The 17,139-nt window shown below is 39.5% G+C and overlaps 2 protein-coding genes across 2 annotated transcripts in view; both read left to right on the top strand.

Annotated features, from left to right (window-relative positions):
* Positions 1-17,139, top strand: part of LOC124261534 (beta-2 adrenergic receptor-like) — a 40,548-nt gene that overhangs the window by 7,547 nt on the left and 15,862 nt on the right.
* Positions 1-17,139, top strand: part of LOC124261536 (endoplasmic reticulum membrane-associated RNA degradation protein-like) — a 135,435-nt gene that overhangs the window by 104,199 nt on the left and 14,097 nt on the right. Inside the window, exon 20 of the mRNA XM_046695851.1 lies at positions 103-147. The gene's annotated coding sequence lies outside the window, so the exon portion shown is untranslated. The remainder of the gene's footprint in view (positions 1-102; positions 148-17,139) is intronic.

The raw sequence follows: 17,139 nt of genomic DNA, 5'->3' as shown, positions 1-17,139 counted from the left end.
AAAAGATACAGACAGCCTTAACCTGGTCCTCCCAGCTCACTCAGTCAGCTTTTGTAGTTATTCACTTCCACATTCCCTCTGACACTGTCCTTCATGTTGCAGATGAATGCAGCCCCCTCAAGATGTGACGGAAGAGGACCATGTTTGGTATGTAGATGGTGTCAGTGTAGAGATGCAGAGAGTACCGTCTGTGTCGCCATTCCGACTGGACGTGAAGCAAAACACATCAAACAGCAAGTATTGACTCTGTTTGGGGTCTTTGGTGTGTGGGGCTGTTGCATTCACAGTATTAAGTGCTGAATCCAAATGTCCTGAGTTCAAATCTTGTATCATGGTTTGGTTTTGTATTTACCTGCTTTTTATGAACCACCAGCTGAAACTAAGTGCTTAATGCTAATTATCCTGTACAATACTGAAACCAATTATTGGTGGGTTGCTTAAATGCCAAATGCTTAAAGGTTCATTGAAGTTGTCAAGGTTTGAAATACGCTCGTCAGATGGCAGGACTAGGTATATTGGCAATCTCATTAAAATCACATCTGAAGGAAGGAGGTCATGAACTTTCTAATCAGCTAATCTGTTTTGAAAATTGTATTAGAAAGCTAACATCTGACAGACTCAAGAGCACATGCATTCTTCACAAACTGTAATTGATAACAACTTCTTTGATTTCATGATTGTGATATTTCGATATAGATACCTGTACCATTGGGTTCACCTGGTACAACCTTCTATGGAGGTGTTGTCAGATCTTGAAGCAGAGACATATTGGTTTTGTGTAAAAGATCTGGTTGTAATGAGATTGAGTTACTTGGTTACACTGTACCCAAACCACTGAACTTATTCAGCATTTCAGTGACTGGTCTTATCCAAACTTGAGTATTTACAGCCATCCTGATTTTACTTGAGTTATTGTTTGTGTGCAGCAAACAGAATGGCCATGAGCACATGTTGACCATGTTGTATCTATGCATCCTTGTGGTAAAAAGTAAACTTGTTGAATTCATTTTAATAAAACAGCTCCCTGAAATACAATGTCTAATGAATTAAATGTGTTTATCTGGACAGTTTTGTCCTTTTGTATCTTTCTCAATTGGGACCAAGGATTGGGACATGCCTACCATGACTGAAGTAAAATATAAATGTGACAAATTTATATGGCTAACAACTTGTTTTATTTTGTGAGTGCGATATTTCTATACAGATTATGGTACCATTGTCAGGCAGGGTACAAGACTCTGTATGGAAACTGCACACACAAAACAAGGAAGTTGTTATCAATGAACAAATGTCATCATTGTACTTCTCTACTTCTAAAATGCCACTTAAAGAAGACGTAAAATGTGTTTTTCTGGTCAGTTTTGCTAGAATGTATCATTTTCAAAGAGGACTTAAGAATGGTGGGTGTGACAGATCAGACAGAACAAGCTTACTCTTTTATTGAACACCTTTGTCATCAATGTTTTCAGTGATCCATATGTATAATTTTCACTGCTATTTTGCTTTTATGTTAGATGGAATCTACTGTGGCAGATAATCAATGCTTTTGTTGCACTGTATTTTTTCATCAAAAATATACCTGTTGTACAAGATTAGATTGCACCTGTATGTATAGCCACAGCCCCATCTACATGAGCAGGGCCTCCTTTCACTAAGCACTAAGGTGATCATAAGTCACTAAGGTAACCTTAGTGAAATGTTAAAGAATGGGAGTTAAGGTTAACCTTAGTAAAGGTTGCTTTGTGAAAGGAGCCCCTGATCTTCTACTGAAGGCCGCCTGTACTTGTTTCATGTGTGGTAATGAGTGAGTGAGTGAGTGAGTGAGTTTAGTTGTAGTGAGTTTTAGCAATATTGCAGCAATATCACGGCAGGGGATACCAGAAATGGGCTTCACATATTGTTCCCATGTGGGGATTTGAACCCGGGTCTTTGGCGTGACTGTGTGGTAATGACCAGCTCAGGGTTCAGTGTTAAACTTGAGGGTGTGGTATGACACTTTCATGTGTTGTGATGTGCAGGTACACATGATTTTCCATCATTGATTTTGCAGATTACCAGTTGTATACAATATTATGACTCTTTAATTGCTGTCCTTCAATTATGGAACTGCTTTCCCTCAAACAGCTAATATTTACTTGAAGACACCTCTCTTTGTTACTAAGGAAAGGTTTTGTCACTTTCATCCTACTGAACATGTTTAGTACCATTGAGGACTTTTAGAGAGAAAAGTGTTTCTTTGCCATTTTGTCTTGAGACAATCAAGTACAAGTCATTGTGTTGTACTTTATGGGAAAGCAATAAGTTTTACAGCATTTATAGAGTTGTATGAGAATTGAAAAACCCAGTGTTTCATCACAATTGTACTTGTTCATCAGTTGTTGGTGTTTCTGGTTAGTACAGTTGGTGGTCGGTGTAGTCAACAGAAAGGTGTCTCTCTGGACTGTAGTACAGAGGACTGTTCAGACGACAGTCCAGATAGCATCAGGTTAAAAGCTCCAGGCACTAAATTTCCTGGATACATGAAGAGCAAAAGGATAAGACCATAAATGCAGTTGCTTAATCACTATTTTTAATTTTTGTCTTTTCAAACTTATAACCTAATATCAGTGGGAGTATAACTGATGGCTCAGTGTTCCAAGGTGTCATCGGGTCAAAGTTAATGAGTGAAAGGTGCTGTGTAGTGTTGCATCCCTTAGTTATGCCAGGATCAGCTGATGTTTGGTTTATGTTTCTGATTATGATCCCTGGTTTGTCAGCAAAATATCTATGCTTATGAGTTTCTAAACATATATCACATGCTTCATTTGAAGCCTTTTCCAACCTTTAGCTGGCATGCAACTTCAACAAAACTTCAGCAGACATGACAGACTAAAATATCTCAACGGGAAGCCTTCAATAGATTGGACATGCTAGAGTCTGAAACATTGAAAAGCAGGATGTTTCATCAAACTGGCTAGACCTCTGCATGCAACATTCAGCCTTGAAAAGACTTGAAGGCCAACTTTTAACTTCAAACCTTTGACATGCTGCACCGTCATGAGTCTTGCTGTCCTGATGAAACCTTGAACAGATTGGACAGACAAGAGTCATGTTCCCAACAGGAAACAGGCTGGACAGGCTTGAGTTATGCTTTCAATCTGAAATCTTCAAGCGAGGAGATATGTTGGTTTCTTCTCTCAACATGAAATCTTCAAGAAATTATGACAACCTAAAGCCTTGCACCCAAAATGAAACTACCAACAGGTTGGATCAGCAAACTGTATTGCCTTCATTAGGAAGCCTTTGACAGACTGCTTCATGTTGTTGGTAAAGTACTACTCTGAAACTGATGCCTGAAAATTGGGCCTAAATGAAATCTGCAACTGTGTAATCCTTCAACAGACTTAACTACCTAAACTAATTTAATGCTCTCAAAATGAATGCACTGTCTGTCAGGTGGACATAGAGTCATTTACCACAATCTGCTAAGGACACCTGTTACTATTCACCGTTGTCTTTTAAGGACAATTGAAACTCTTCATCCTCACTTTCTGCTGAAGAGACCTCTGTCTCCCAAGGAAACCTGTTACCATTCACCTCTCTCTGCCAAGGCAACCTGTTACCATTCACTTCTATCTACAAAGGAAACCTGTTACATTCACCTTTGTCTGCCAAAGAAACCTATCACCATTCACGTCTATCTGTCAAGGAAACCTGTGCCATTCACGTCTACCTGCCAAGGAAACCTGTTTCATTCACTATTGTCTGCCAGAAAGGCCTGGAGATAATCACCCTTGCATTGCTTGGAGGTCTGAAGTAACTCAGTGGGTTTTAATACTACTTTGAATAGAAACCCCAATTGAAGTAATTGCTTCTGTGAGAATCTGTGAGAATTGAATCTGTGATCATCAGACTCCTCACAGGGAATCGCTAGACCTTACAAACCTCTGTCACATATGCCACTGGGCATTAAAACAAATACCATACAGCCTGAACCCATTTTGCAGATTGAGGTACATGGAGCCAACATAACTGGGGCAGTTAACCTTTGTCTTAGAGAGTGACACATAACTGGAGCCAATAGCCATTGTCTTAGAGAAGGACATATAACTGGAGCCAACAACCATTGTCTTAGAGAAGGACACATAACTGAACCCAATAACTATTGTCTTGGAGAAGGACATATAACTGGATCCAATAACCATTGTCTTGGAGAAGGATACAGAACTGGAGCCAATAACCATTGACTTAGAGAAGGACATATAACTTGAGCCAATAACCATTGTCTTGGAGAAGGATACAGAACTGGATCCAATAACCATTGTCTTAGAGAAGGACATATAACTGGATCCAATAACCATTGGAGAAGGAAACGGAACTGGAGCCAATAACCATTGTCTTAGAGAAGGACTCATAACTGGAGTCAATAACCATTGTCTTAGAAAATAAGACAAGTAACTGGAGCCGATAACCATTGTCTTAGAGAAGAACACATAACTGGAGCCAATAACCATTGTCTTAGAGAAGGATACAGAACTGGAGCCAACCATTTTCTTAGAGAATGATACAGAACTGGAGCCAATAACCATTGTCTTAGAGAAGAACATATAACTGGAGCCAATAACCATTGTCTTAGAGAAGGACTCATAACTGGAGCCAATAACCATTGTCTTAGAGAAAGACAAGTAACTGGAGCCAATAACCATTGTCTAAGAGAAGAACACATAACTGGAGCCAATAACCATTGTCTTTGAGAAAGACAAATAACTGGAGCCAATAACCATTGCCTTAGAGAAGGATACAGAACTGGAGCAAACCATTTTATAAGAGAAGGATACAGAACTGGGGCTAATAACCATTGTCCCAAATGGGACAAATAACTGAACCATTTGTCATGCCCTGTTTAAAGTATCTGTTTAAGTTGTCAGGACTCGTTCATTTTTGTATACTGGAATGGTTGGATTCCTTTCACCATTGTCTACAATTGTCTAAACTAGACCCACTTGGGGGGTCTGACTCAATTCTGGGATACCACTGACCATTATTTACCTAGAAGACCTGATATCTATGCAGCACTATCTTCCAAGAAGATCTGGTATCTGTGCATCATTGTCTTCCTAGAAGACCTGGTATCAATGCACTATTGCCTGCGAAGTGAGTGAGTGAGTTTAGTTTTACATCGCTTTTAGCTATATTTCAGCAGTATTACAGCAGGGAACACCAGAAATGGGCTTCACAAATTGTACCCATATGGGGAATCGAACCCAGGTCTTCGGTGTGACAAGCAAACGCTTTAACTATTAGGCCACCACACCCCCCCTATTGTCTGCCTAGAAGACCTGGTATCTGTGCACCGTTGTCTTCCAAGAAGATATGGTATCTGTGCACTGTTGTTTGCCTAGAAGATCTGGTATCTGTACACCATTGTCTTCCTAGAAGATCTGGTATCTATGCACCATTGTCTTCCTAGAAGATCTGGTATCTATGCACCATTGTCTGCCTAGAAGATCTGGTATCTATGCACCATTGTCTTCCTAGAAGATCTGGTATCTATTCACCATTGTCTTCCTAGAAGATCTGGTATCTATGCCCCATTGTCTGCCATTAAGACCTGGTATCTATGCACCATTGTGTTCCTAGAAGATCTGGTATCTATGCCCCATTGTGTTCCTAGAAGATCTGGTATCTATGCATCATTGTCTTCCTAGAAGATTTGGTATCTATGCACCATTGCCTGCCCAGAGGATCTGGTATCTATTCACCATTGTCTGTCTAGAAGATCTGGTATCTATACGCTATTGTCTGCCAAGAAGGTCTGGTATCTATGCACCATTGTCTGCCTAGAAGATCTGATATATATGCACCATTGTCTGCCCAGAAGATCTGGTATCTGTTCACCATTGTCTTCCTAGAAGATCTGGTATCTATGCACCATTGTCTTCCTAGAAGATCTGGTATCTATGCACCATTGTCTTCCTAGAAGATCTGATATGTATGCACCATTGTCTGCCCAGAAGATCTGGTACCTTTGCACCATCATCTGCCCAGAAAATCTGGTATCTATGCACCATTGTCTGCCTAGAAGATCTGGTATCTATGCAATATGCTTAGAAGATCTGGTATCTATTCACCATTGTCTTCCTAGAAGATCTGGTATCTATGCACCATTGTCTTCCTAGAAGATCTGGTATCTATGCACCATTGTCTGCCTAGAAGATCTGGTATCTATGCACCATTGTCTGCCTAGAAGATCTGGTATCTATGCCATTGTCTGCCTAGAGAATCTATTCACCATTGTCTGCCTAGAAGATCTATGCACCATTGTTTGCCTAGAAGTTCTGGTATCTATCATTGTCTGCCTAGAAGATCTGGTATCTATGCACCATTGTCTGCCTAGAAGATCTGGTATCTATGCACCATTGTCTGCCTAGAAGATCTGGTACCTATGCACCATTGTCTGCCTAGAAGATCTGGTACCTATGCACCATTGTCTGCTAGCAAACAAGTGCTAAAAACTATATTTCCACATGAGTATAGTTCAGAAGTCATTTTATTGTATCATGTGATGTTTCTTTTACGAAAGAGTGTTGCCTAACAGGGAGACTTGTCTGTATCCAGATCATTACAGGCACTGCATGCACTAGACAAAAGCATACAAGGAAATATAGATCACCTCCCTTATGAGCTGGTGTCATGATGCCATATCTTACCAAGGAGGAACTTACTACTCTGATTCACAAGGGAGATATAATCTGGTGACCTCTTATCATTGTTACTCAGACTGAAATGTATATTAGTCTGTAAATATAATGATTTCCTCAGTCATAAGGAGCAAATGCTGAAGTCTGCATATGTTACCCACATTGGTGCAATATGCCTAGATGCTGCAGGCAGTGATATAACAAAAGATGCCAAAACTTAGAAGTATGATTCCCACAACTGTAATCAGTTGTCAGAAAATCAATAATACCTACTGGGCATTTAATGCTAAAGTAATAACTTCCATCTCAGTTGCCCATTGGGTAATACATGTGTGTAATGAGGAAGTATTGCTTAAAGTCGAATCAGCAATTTTGCAGCTATTCTCAGCTGTAATAGATGTGAGGATGTATAGGAAATATTATGACTATGGCATGAAGTTCCATACACTCATGATTGCAACCCTCTTCTTGGGACTGGGATTAGTATTGATGGAAGATATTGCAGAGTGGGAAAGTTGACCAGCTACATTAAACGTGTTTATGACTGTCCGGATGAATGCATGCCATTCTCCAGGGTTCTTTCAAATGTACTGATGACTGTCTTTGTCATACAAGATCATAGAAATTACCATCCTCATGCTGGTATCTAGAACTACTTCATATGCATGATAGCCTGTAGGCATACAGCAACCATATAAACGAGGAGATTTCCCTCACTTGAAAATGCTGTCATCCTCAGTTTACAGATATAAGAATTTCGACTGCTCTATTTTGGACAATGTTTCGAGACTACTTCTCGCATCTTCATCCTTATTTTATTTGGGATTCTAGATATCAATCTTGTGATATTGTTAGAACACTGTTGTAGTTGCCGGTGAGCTAATCAATGAGTACAGAAACAATCAAATACAGTCGAGCACTGTTGTGTCTAACTCACATATATCTCGATATAACATCTCGGTCCCCGCAAAATCCTTCATAATTTATCATTATTCAAGCTTTTTTAACTCGATACGGATGTCTTGACTCGATATAATTCCATGGTCCCAACAAGCAAAATTACCCTTTTAACTCGATATTTGCAAAGAAACTTGATATTCACCTACCTTTCTTGGGCAAGTATCCCTCTGAACTGAGGTTGTTTCCACACGTTCCCACATGGTGCGGCATGAATCAAAGGGATGCAGTAGTTTAAACTTATTACGGCTAACTGAGTTGAAGGTGTCACTTGTTTGTTATTTAAGTAGGATTAATTAAGAAGGAATTAATTAGGAAGTACTAATTGTTACGACTAAACACTACTGATAACAAATTATAGTTTCGAATCAAAACATGCTGTGAAGCGTTTTGTTTCATAGTGATATGTGCCGCCATATAGTTCCGAATATTCCTGAGTGTGGCGTAAAACATAACTCACTCACTTAATCATAGTGATATGTGATAATATGGATGTCTCGAAGTTCGGATAACTCGATATTTTTTCTTGGTCCCAAAAATATTGAGACAACAGTGCTCGACTGTACTGTTGTAATCAGTACCTGGTGTGGACCTAAGTGAGTGAGTGACGAGCGAACGCTTTAACCACTAGGTTACCCCACCGCCCCGGTGTGGACCTGAAAAACAGCGCCCCGATCTGCATGCATCATGAGATAGCCAACAGTAGTGATGAATAACATGAACAAACATACCAGGATTGACAGTTTCATTGAGTTAGTTCCCACTTTAACAGCTGCTAGTAGCAGTGGATAACATTTGGTCTCTGAAAATATGCTCTGCAAAAACAGAAACGCAAATATTTCCAAAATATCTAATTTCATTTCTTTTTTTATTCAGAGTATATTTTATTCAGATTAAAATAAACAACTCCATTTAAACTAGAAAGGAGCCCTAGTGAGATTAGAAAAAATCCAGAACAGTGGACAATGTTTCATTAGAGTATGGTCTGGCCATGTGGAAAGTAAAACAGTTCTGGGACCTTGAGACAGATTCCTGGCAAATGTGTTGAATTATGTAACATTGTTAGAGAGGTGAATTATTTAATGTTCTGGAAAGGGCAAGATTAAATCTTCACATAGTCTACGTTTTCATTTCCTTGGGAAGATGCCATTCATTGACCTTCACCTTCACTGCCATCTTCCACAATAATAGGTTCAGATCTTAGTTTCACTATGATGTTCCTTCAGTCTTTGACAGACACTGTGAACATGAAGACATGGCCTTATGATGGACGACAACTTCCATATTGTTTGTGCTTCACGTCTGCTTCTGTCCTTTAACCCGATGAATAATTATAGCACTGAGTTAATATATACTACCCATCAAAAGTTTAGACTCGCTTAAAACACTCACTATATGTTACGTATATATACATGTATATGGTTTCATCGAAGATGAATTTCCCAAACTAACTTGGGGGAACCAACTGCAAACCTTATGCAGATGAACTGCACGAGGATCATGCATCAAATTGCTGAAAGCAAGTGCAAATATCGCGCATGTGAACAGCTGCATTTTGGTGTAAAGTTTTGTTAAGAATTCATCAGTTTGAACTCATGACAATGATGTTTCAATAACGTTACAAATATGTTTTACAATACATCAGTTCATGTGTAGACAGTACCTTTAAACAGTGTGGAATATTTTGCAAAATCTAGTTTGGAACAGTTGCCTGAAGATAGTGGCTACATTCACACTAGTGAGTCTAAACTTTTGATGGGTAGTATGTATATATTCATGGTAATATGTATACTCAAGTTAAGAATAAGAAACAAACGTAACATGTATGATATTTGTTTTTGTTGTCTGCTTGTTTTGTTTTAACATATTTTATTCATAGAGAAAAGGATTAGGAACAAGTTCTCCAACTAGAATACCCTCTAATTGGTATATACATAGGTAATTTAGATTCCCGTAACGAAAGATGACAGTTTGTGGACAAGAAAGTAGTATAAGAAAAAGAGATAGAGCTTATACAGAATGCTATACAAATCAATTTGTCTCACTAACGAATGATTGCACAACTTACATACATTTGTATTTTCACATGATGATAGGTCTGCACTTCCTTCTAACAAAAGTTTGGGGCGGTGGGTAGCCTAGTGGTTAAGGCGTTGGCTCGTCACGCCGAAGACCCAGGTTCGAATCCCCACATGGGTACAATGTGTGAAGCCCATTTCTGGAGTCCCCCGGCGTGATGTTGCTGGAATATTGCTAAAAGCGGCGTAAAACCAAACTCAGTCAGTCAGTCTAACAAAAGTTTAAGGTCAACTGAAATACCTGCTCATGAACAAATGCGCTTAACAGATAACATGAAGTTATTTCTGTTGATTGTACAATGGACATTCAAACATATACAAATGGGATCAGTTTTCAATCCAACTCTGTACAAATCAAAGTTCAAACAACTAACAGAATAACGCAACTTTGTATGAATGATATTTCATTTTCTTTTACCACATGAATAATACAGAGGTGCAGTTATACATGATTTAAAAGTTGAAACACTTTTTGAATTACAAACAGCAGTTGGTAAATTGTTCCAAGAGCATTTTGTAGATGGAAGGAAGGATTCTTTTGAATGTTGTCTGCATTGTGCCCTTGTGTGTTTCACCCAAACTTATGTCCAGGGGGTGGTGGGGTAGCCTAGTGGTTAAAGCGTTGGCTCGTCACACCTGGGTTCGAATCCCCACATGGGCACAATGTGTGAAGCCCATTTCTGGTGTCCCCCGCCGTGATGTTGCTGGAATATTGCTAAAACCGGCGTAAAACCAAACTCAGTCAGTCAGTCAGACTTATGTCCAGTGCAGCTCATGCCATGATATAGCTATATTTACTCACCCACTAACTAACTCATGGTATCCTTATCTTTGGTGGGTCAGTAGTCAGTTGTTATTAGATATATTTATTGATATAAAAAATTGTCAAACTTATAATGCCCATTTAATAATACCAAACATAGAACTAGTGGTGGTCCGATTAATTGAAATAATCGAAGATTGGTCGCAATAACTAAACGACCAAGCAATTGATCATGTTTTCTCATAATCGAACACAAACAATTTTGGAATACTTGTTTGCATTACCAATATTTTTTTACTCGGTTGGTTTTGTCTGTTACATTTCATAAGCACTACTAGCTCGTTCCAAGTCATGGATGAATTTATCTTAAAGAGTCCTGGTAATTTATGTTCCTAACATATCAGACATCCTGTAAAGATGTGAAATTTGCAAATGCATTGTGTGCAATTTGCAAAAAAACCAGGAAGAACGACATGTTTTTTTATATTTTTTGTGCATTAAGAAACAGAAACAAAACCAAGAAAATTTGATAAATGACGCTAACCAATTATGTTGGATGATTCATCGGTTGTAATGAACCCAACATCAATTATGAGATTTTAACTACCGGTAATTCCCAACACTACACAGAACATTTGAATAAGCAAAGTGCAGTCAGTGAAATACTTTAGTGGAAATAGAAATATGTCCAGAATTAATGAGGAATTCTCAAAATATTGTTATTACTGGTCAGATAACATGACTTTCATGGGTCCACTAGGAGGTGGTTTTCTTGGTCATGGAAGTGTCTCACAAAATGGTTATGTGTAAACTTTGGGTATTAAAGTATTAAAGTGATATTAGAAATTTGTATTTAATATCATAATGACTCATTCTTTCTGTTGTTTGTGTTATCAGTGAAATACAAGTCACCTCTGTAAAGATATATAGTTACAACTGATATGGATGTGAAATTGTTATTTTCAGTGTGGGAACTTGTACCTAGATTTGCTGCAGACACATGGCTGAACATTGGCCTCTGACCATTCTAGATAAATCACTGAAGTTAGGTACTTTATTCACCTGTCCATTCCACATTAAATCATGCATCTGTGTTACTTGAAAAACTGCTGTGCAATTACACATCACAAGTGATGCATTTTATTTGTCACAAGATCAAAAGAAACAAAAAACATCCTTGTTTAGTTTGCTGATCACTTTGACTGAGTGCCTGCATGCTGTTCTCGATAGCTGCTCATCAATCAGTGTTGCCGATGTTGCTACAGCAAGTGTTGGGGCTGACCCTTTATCTTTCATGATGCTTATGTCAGGGCTGGAGGGCTGGATAAACCACACAGGAGGTACTTCATCAGGATTCTTGTCATGTGCTTTACAGATCGTCATTACAATATGTGTGTACCTTTCGTCTAGCTGTCTGCTGTGATGCATTTACTAAAGCTATGCAGATGAATGGGGGTAGCTTCATGGTTTAAGTGATTGCCTGTCTTGCCGAAGACCCGGGGTTTGATTCCCTACATGGGTATGTTGTGTGAAGCTCATTTCTGATGTCCACTGTCATGATATGGCTGGAACATTTCAGAAGGCAAAACTCAGACTCACTATGCAGATATTTTGGTGTATGGCTTTGATGTTGAAATAAACATTTGTGATTTGATCTTATATCAGACATGGCTTATAGGGTATTATATGATGCATATCACTTCATTTCACAACATACCAGTTAAACAGCTTGCAAGTAGTTCTGTCTAGTTTGTATTAGTGCAAAGAAAATCATGACTACCAAAGTTAGAAAATGACCTGCCCCAAAATCAGTCTCATTGAAATCAGATCTTAGTTCTTGGTGCTGCTAAACAAAGATCTCACTAGATCCTATTAAGGTCACATCGAATGACCATTCATCCAACCAATCAGAGCGTAGCTTACCAGATTAGGAAAGGGACAGCCAGTGACAGACGGAATGTGTCATCACGCAGTCTTAAAATGGTTTACATGAGCATACTCCAAGCCACAAGTTTTCAAAAATTTAAAAATTTTTTTTACCAAAGTGTAGTCTGAAATATTTGGCACTTGAGAAAGCTAATTTATGGTTCCATTGTTGATTTCTTGTTTGTGGTTTCATTGGTCAGTCCGAGTTCACCAAGGTCATCTTGGCCGGACCCAATGATACATCCTCAGGTCTTTGTTTAGCAGTAGTGAGAACTGAGATTTGATTTGAATGAGGCTGTCCAAACACCCATGGTGACTAATCATGACTCCCATTCTGAAAACGCTGCATAAAGGGCTGTACATGTTTGTTTGCCTGGCTGTAGATCACTTGTGTGAACAATTGAGACTTCATCCAGTTTGTTTGTTCAATTTGATAATGTGGATTGTAAGAGGTTCCAGCAATTCATCTCCAGAGTACACATCTAAATATTTCAGGGGCGGTGGGGTAGCCTAGTGGTTAAAGTGTTGGCTCTTCACGCCGAAGACCTGGGTTCGAATCCCCACATGGGTACAATGTGTGAAGCCCATTTCTGGTGTCCCCCGCCGTGATGTTGCTGGAATATTGCTAAAAGCAGCGTAAAACCAAACTCAGTCAGTAAAACCAAACTCAGTCAGTCAGTCTAAATATTTCAAAGGCATCATGCTGGCAATTTGCTATGAAGAGTTATTTCCCTTAGTCAGGACAGGACATGCTGGTCATTTGTTTAAATGACTGATTGTGAATGTGATGTATGGTCTGTCCACATCCATCTGTATTCAGTACTGTTAACTTGTGATGTTCACAAGATGGTAAATGTCTATCACCTGCATCAGTTTGGACTTCCTGAATCATGAAGTAGACATACTGTAAAATGACTTATACACCTCTTATAATGGTAAAGAACCTCAAGCTGCAGAGGGTGGTGGGGTAGCCCAGTGGTTAAAGCGTTTACTTGTCACACGAAGACACGGCTTCGATTCCCCACATGGATACATTCTCTGAAGTCCATTTCTGGTGTCCCCTGCCGTGATATTGCTGGAATATTGCTAAAAGCAGTGTAAAAGCCAACTCACTCAAGCTGCAGACAAAGTAATAAGTCATAACCTTCACCTTATTATCATCAAACAGCCATCAAAGGCAACATTTAAATGCACATGTTATCTACCCTTGCACGATTTAGCATGATTCATGAACTTTATGCCTGTGCTTGAAGAAACATGATTCTGCTATCATTGCTGAAAACATTTTGGGTGAAGTGAGATACAAACAGTAGAGTATAATGACAGGCATAGAGGAACTACTCTTACCATAAATCATAAGAGGTGAGGTGAAATTGAGTTTCACGTCGTGCTTGAGAATATTTCGCTCATATGACGACGTGCATGCGTGTGTATGTGTATGTGCGGCTGCTTGTACTAGCCCAGACTGAAGCTGGTTTTATAATGCTAGCTCACTGAGATACCATGCCGCAGTGAAGCATGAATACCCCACTCAGACACATTATACTAACTCCGAGCCGACCAGTCCTTGTTGTACCCATTAATGTCGAGAGCCAGGCAGGGACCAACAAGTACCATATTTTAACGTCTTTTGGTATGGACGGATGCTCTAACCACTACACCACAGAGGCGGTCATGAATCATAATAACGTTTGTAGTAGTAAACCAATCATTAGATTTTCTGACCTGGTTTGTTTTATTTGTTGTTTAATGCTACACTCAGCAATATTCCAGGTATATGGTCTGTAAATAATCGAGTCTGGACTAGACGATCTACGCAACTGGGATATGATGTCATGTGACAGCAAACTCAGCTCGTCTGACCACCCGATCCTGTTAGTCCCTCTTACATCAAGCATGGGTTACTGAAGATCAATTCTAAGCCTGGATCTTCAAGGTCCTGCATCACATCTTTTACTGTCTCCAACTCACAACAAAGGAAGTGTCTGTGTGTTCATTTATTTCTTGGATAAAATGCAACATTACTGCAGTCCATGTTACACAGAAATCATGTTTCCCAGGAATCACATAAGTCAGTCTCCACCTGTGCCATGAAATAGTTTCTTTAAGAAAATAAAATACCTCGTCTTATATTTCTTTTGAAATTGCATGACAATCTGATAACAAAATTTTGTGTCCTAATTCCATGAATTTAGGTGTGTGTGTCTCTAAGCCATGTGTCAGTGACTCTTTATGAATGATATTTATGTCATATCTGCTGTGTGACCCACACACATGTTGACCCAGGTCACATTATCTTGAATGTCACGTAGGACGTCTTCCACACGTACACATTGGAAATCGTTCAGAATTAGTTTATCTTTGTTAGCACTGGTTTACACAGGGAAGTAGCGGAGTTGATGTACACTAGAGATTTTTTGTGAGGCTCTCGTTTCATGTTAATATTATGTCTTTAGGATCTCCAGATAATCAGACTTTGTCATCTTGTATTACCAAGATATTGAACAAGTTTTTTATGTTGAAGTGCACATTTTTGCACTATATATACAAAACTAACCTTCTATAATCAGTATCATTTACCTCAAGTATGTTTGCAGGTATTGAAGTAATAGAGATTATGCCAATTTCACATTGCTTATAAACAGAGTGGTGAGGTAGCCCACTGGTGAAAGTGTTTGCTTGTCATTCAGAGGATGGGTTCAATTATCCAGATGGGTAAAATGTGTGAAGCCCATTCAGGTGTCCCCTGGGATATTGCTGGAATGTTGCCAAAAGTGTCATAGCTCACCCACTCACTCACTCACTCGCTCACTCCTCCTCACTCACTCACTCACTCACTCACTTACTACCCTGGATGGATTTGGTAGTTTCTCGATGGATTGTTGTGCATGTGTCTATTCGGTGTCACAAACACTTACTGATGTGGTGCATAACATTGAGATAATTCATATCCAACCAACAGCCATGGTTGATCATAGTCACACAATATATGGGTATGGGTGTCCCAATCATCTAAGACGCCACCATTCACTGTAAAAAGCTGTATCTCTAGGCAGGTAAGAAACCTATTATCATGGGTTCTAATACATGGTCACCCCATATGTTTCTAGATTTCTTGGCACCTGACCTGTAACCATGGGTCTCACAGTGACATTTTTGACATTTCTGAATTTGGCTGACAAAATTGTGTAATATAACTCACTCACATATTGTGTTTTGAGCCTCATCTAGAGTGAGTGAGTATAGTTTTACACTGCTTTTAGCAATAATCCAACTATATCATGGCGGGGACAGAGGACACCAGAAATGGGCTTCACAGATTGTACCAATATGGGGAATTGAACCCGGGACTTCAGCGTGACGAGCAAACGCTTTAATCACTCAGCTACCCCACCGCCCACTTGTGTAGAAGGAATAGGAAGTTTCTGACACAGAACTTAAACTACAGAGTTGCATCCCTTTGCCGCAAGGATCTTCTTGGTTCTAATCCCAGATTCACACCGCCTTTTCGCGATGCTTGGTCCGTTCCGTCGGCACGTTACCGGTGCCCTGGTTTTAACTGAAATGGTAAACATCCCCGATCTGCATCACCTCATTCAGCTGACATTGTGTAGTCTGTAATCACACGTCTAGTACATCTTTAACACTTCAGGCTGACAGTAGTTTCATGTCTGTACACAAACTGAAAACTGGTACTTATCCTTGAACTGCATGGGTAAAGTGTTCCAAGTTAATCAGATGGTACTTCACTCCTTGTGTTTATGTGTGTCTCACATGCTCGATTCCCACTTACATCTCCAGGTACCTGGAGCAATCAAGATCTGTCTTAATATAACAAACTTGAAATAAACAATTGTATCAAGAGTATCACATTTCTGTTATCTCTCTGCATACAGCTGCAGTATTCAACCTCAGGTGACAGCAATGTAGATAATCCTGAATCATAACAGATTCCTATATCCAAATATTTTTTACATTTAATTCAGTTAATTGAAATCAACTCTAAAATATGGCATTTATTTTATCTCCTACAATGCTGTGTGTGAAGCCTATTTCTGGTGTCCCCAGCTGTGATAGTGCTGGAATATTGCTAAGAGTGTTGTAAAAATCACTCACTCACTCACTCACTCACTCACTCACTCACTCACTCACTCACTCACTCACTCACTCACTCACTCACTCACTCACTCACTCACTCACTCACTCACTCACTCACTCACTCACTCACTCACTCACTCACTCACTCACTCACTCACTCACTCACTCACTCACTCACTCTGGGTGTAAGTAAATGTTCAGGAGTCCCAACATGGCTGTCATCTAAGAATGTCACAGTGTCAGATGAGGATGAATGTTACAATGAACTGGATGTTAGTTAATACTGCCAGCTGTATGATACATGTGTACCATATTATTAGTGGTATTGCTGGAACTCACTGTGCAGAGTTGTGTCCCTTGAGGTATACCAGATCCTGTCATCATAGGTTTGAATCTCAGTTCACCTGAATATGTTTCTGGGTTTGCCAGCACCATACCTTGTTGGTTTCATCAAAGTAGTAAATATCTGTAAGATCTCCCTCTTCCCAGGGACCGCCTCCATGGTGTAGTGGTTAGAGCGTCCGCCCATAGAGCGGAAGGTCACGGGTTCGATCCCCGACCTCGTCATACCAAAAGACGTTAAAATATTGTACTTGTTGGTCCCTGCCTGGCGCTTGGCATTAATGGGTACTTGTTT

This window comes from Haliotis rubra, unplaced genomic scaffold (genome assembly GCF_003918875.1).
Source record: "Haliotis rubra isolate DU_JTF1 unplaced genomic scaffold, ASM391887v1 Scf80, whole genome shotgun sequence".
Lineage (NCBI taxonomy): Eukaryota > Metazoa > Mollusca > Gastropoda > Lepetellida > Haliotidae > Haliotis > Haliotis rubra.
Note: the sequence above shows the minus strand (reverse complement) of the source record. Positions and strands in the feature narration are given on the sequence as shown.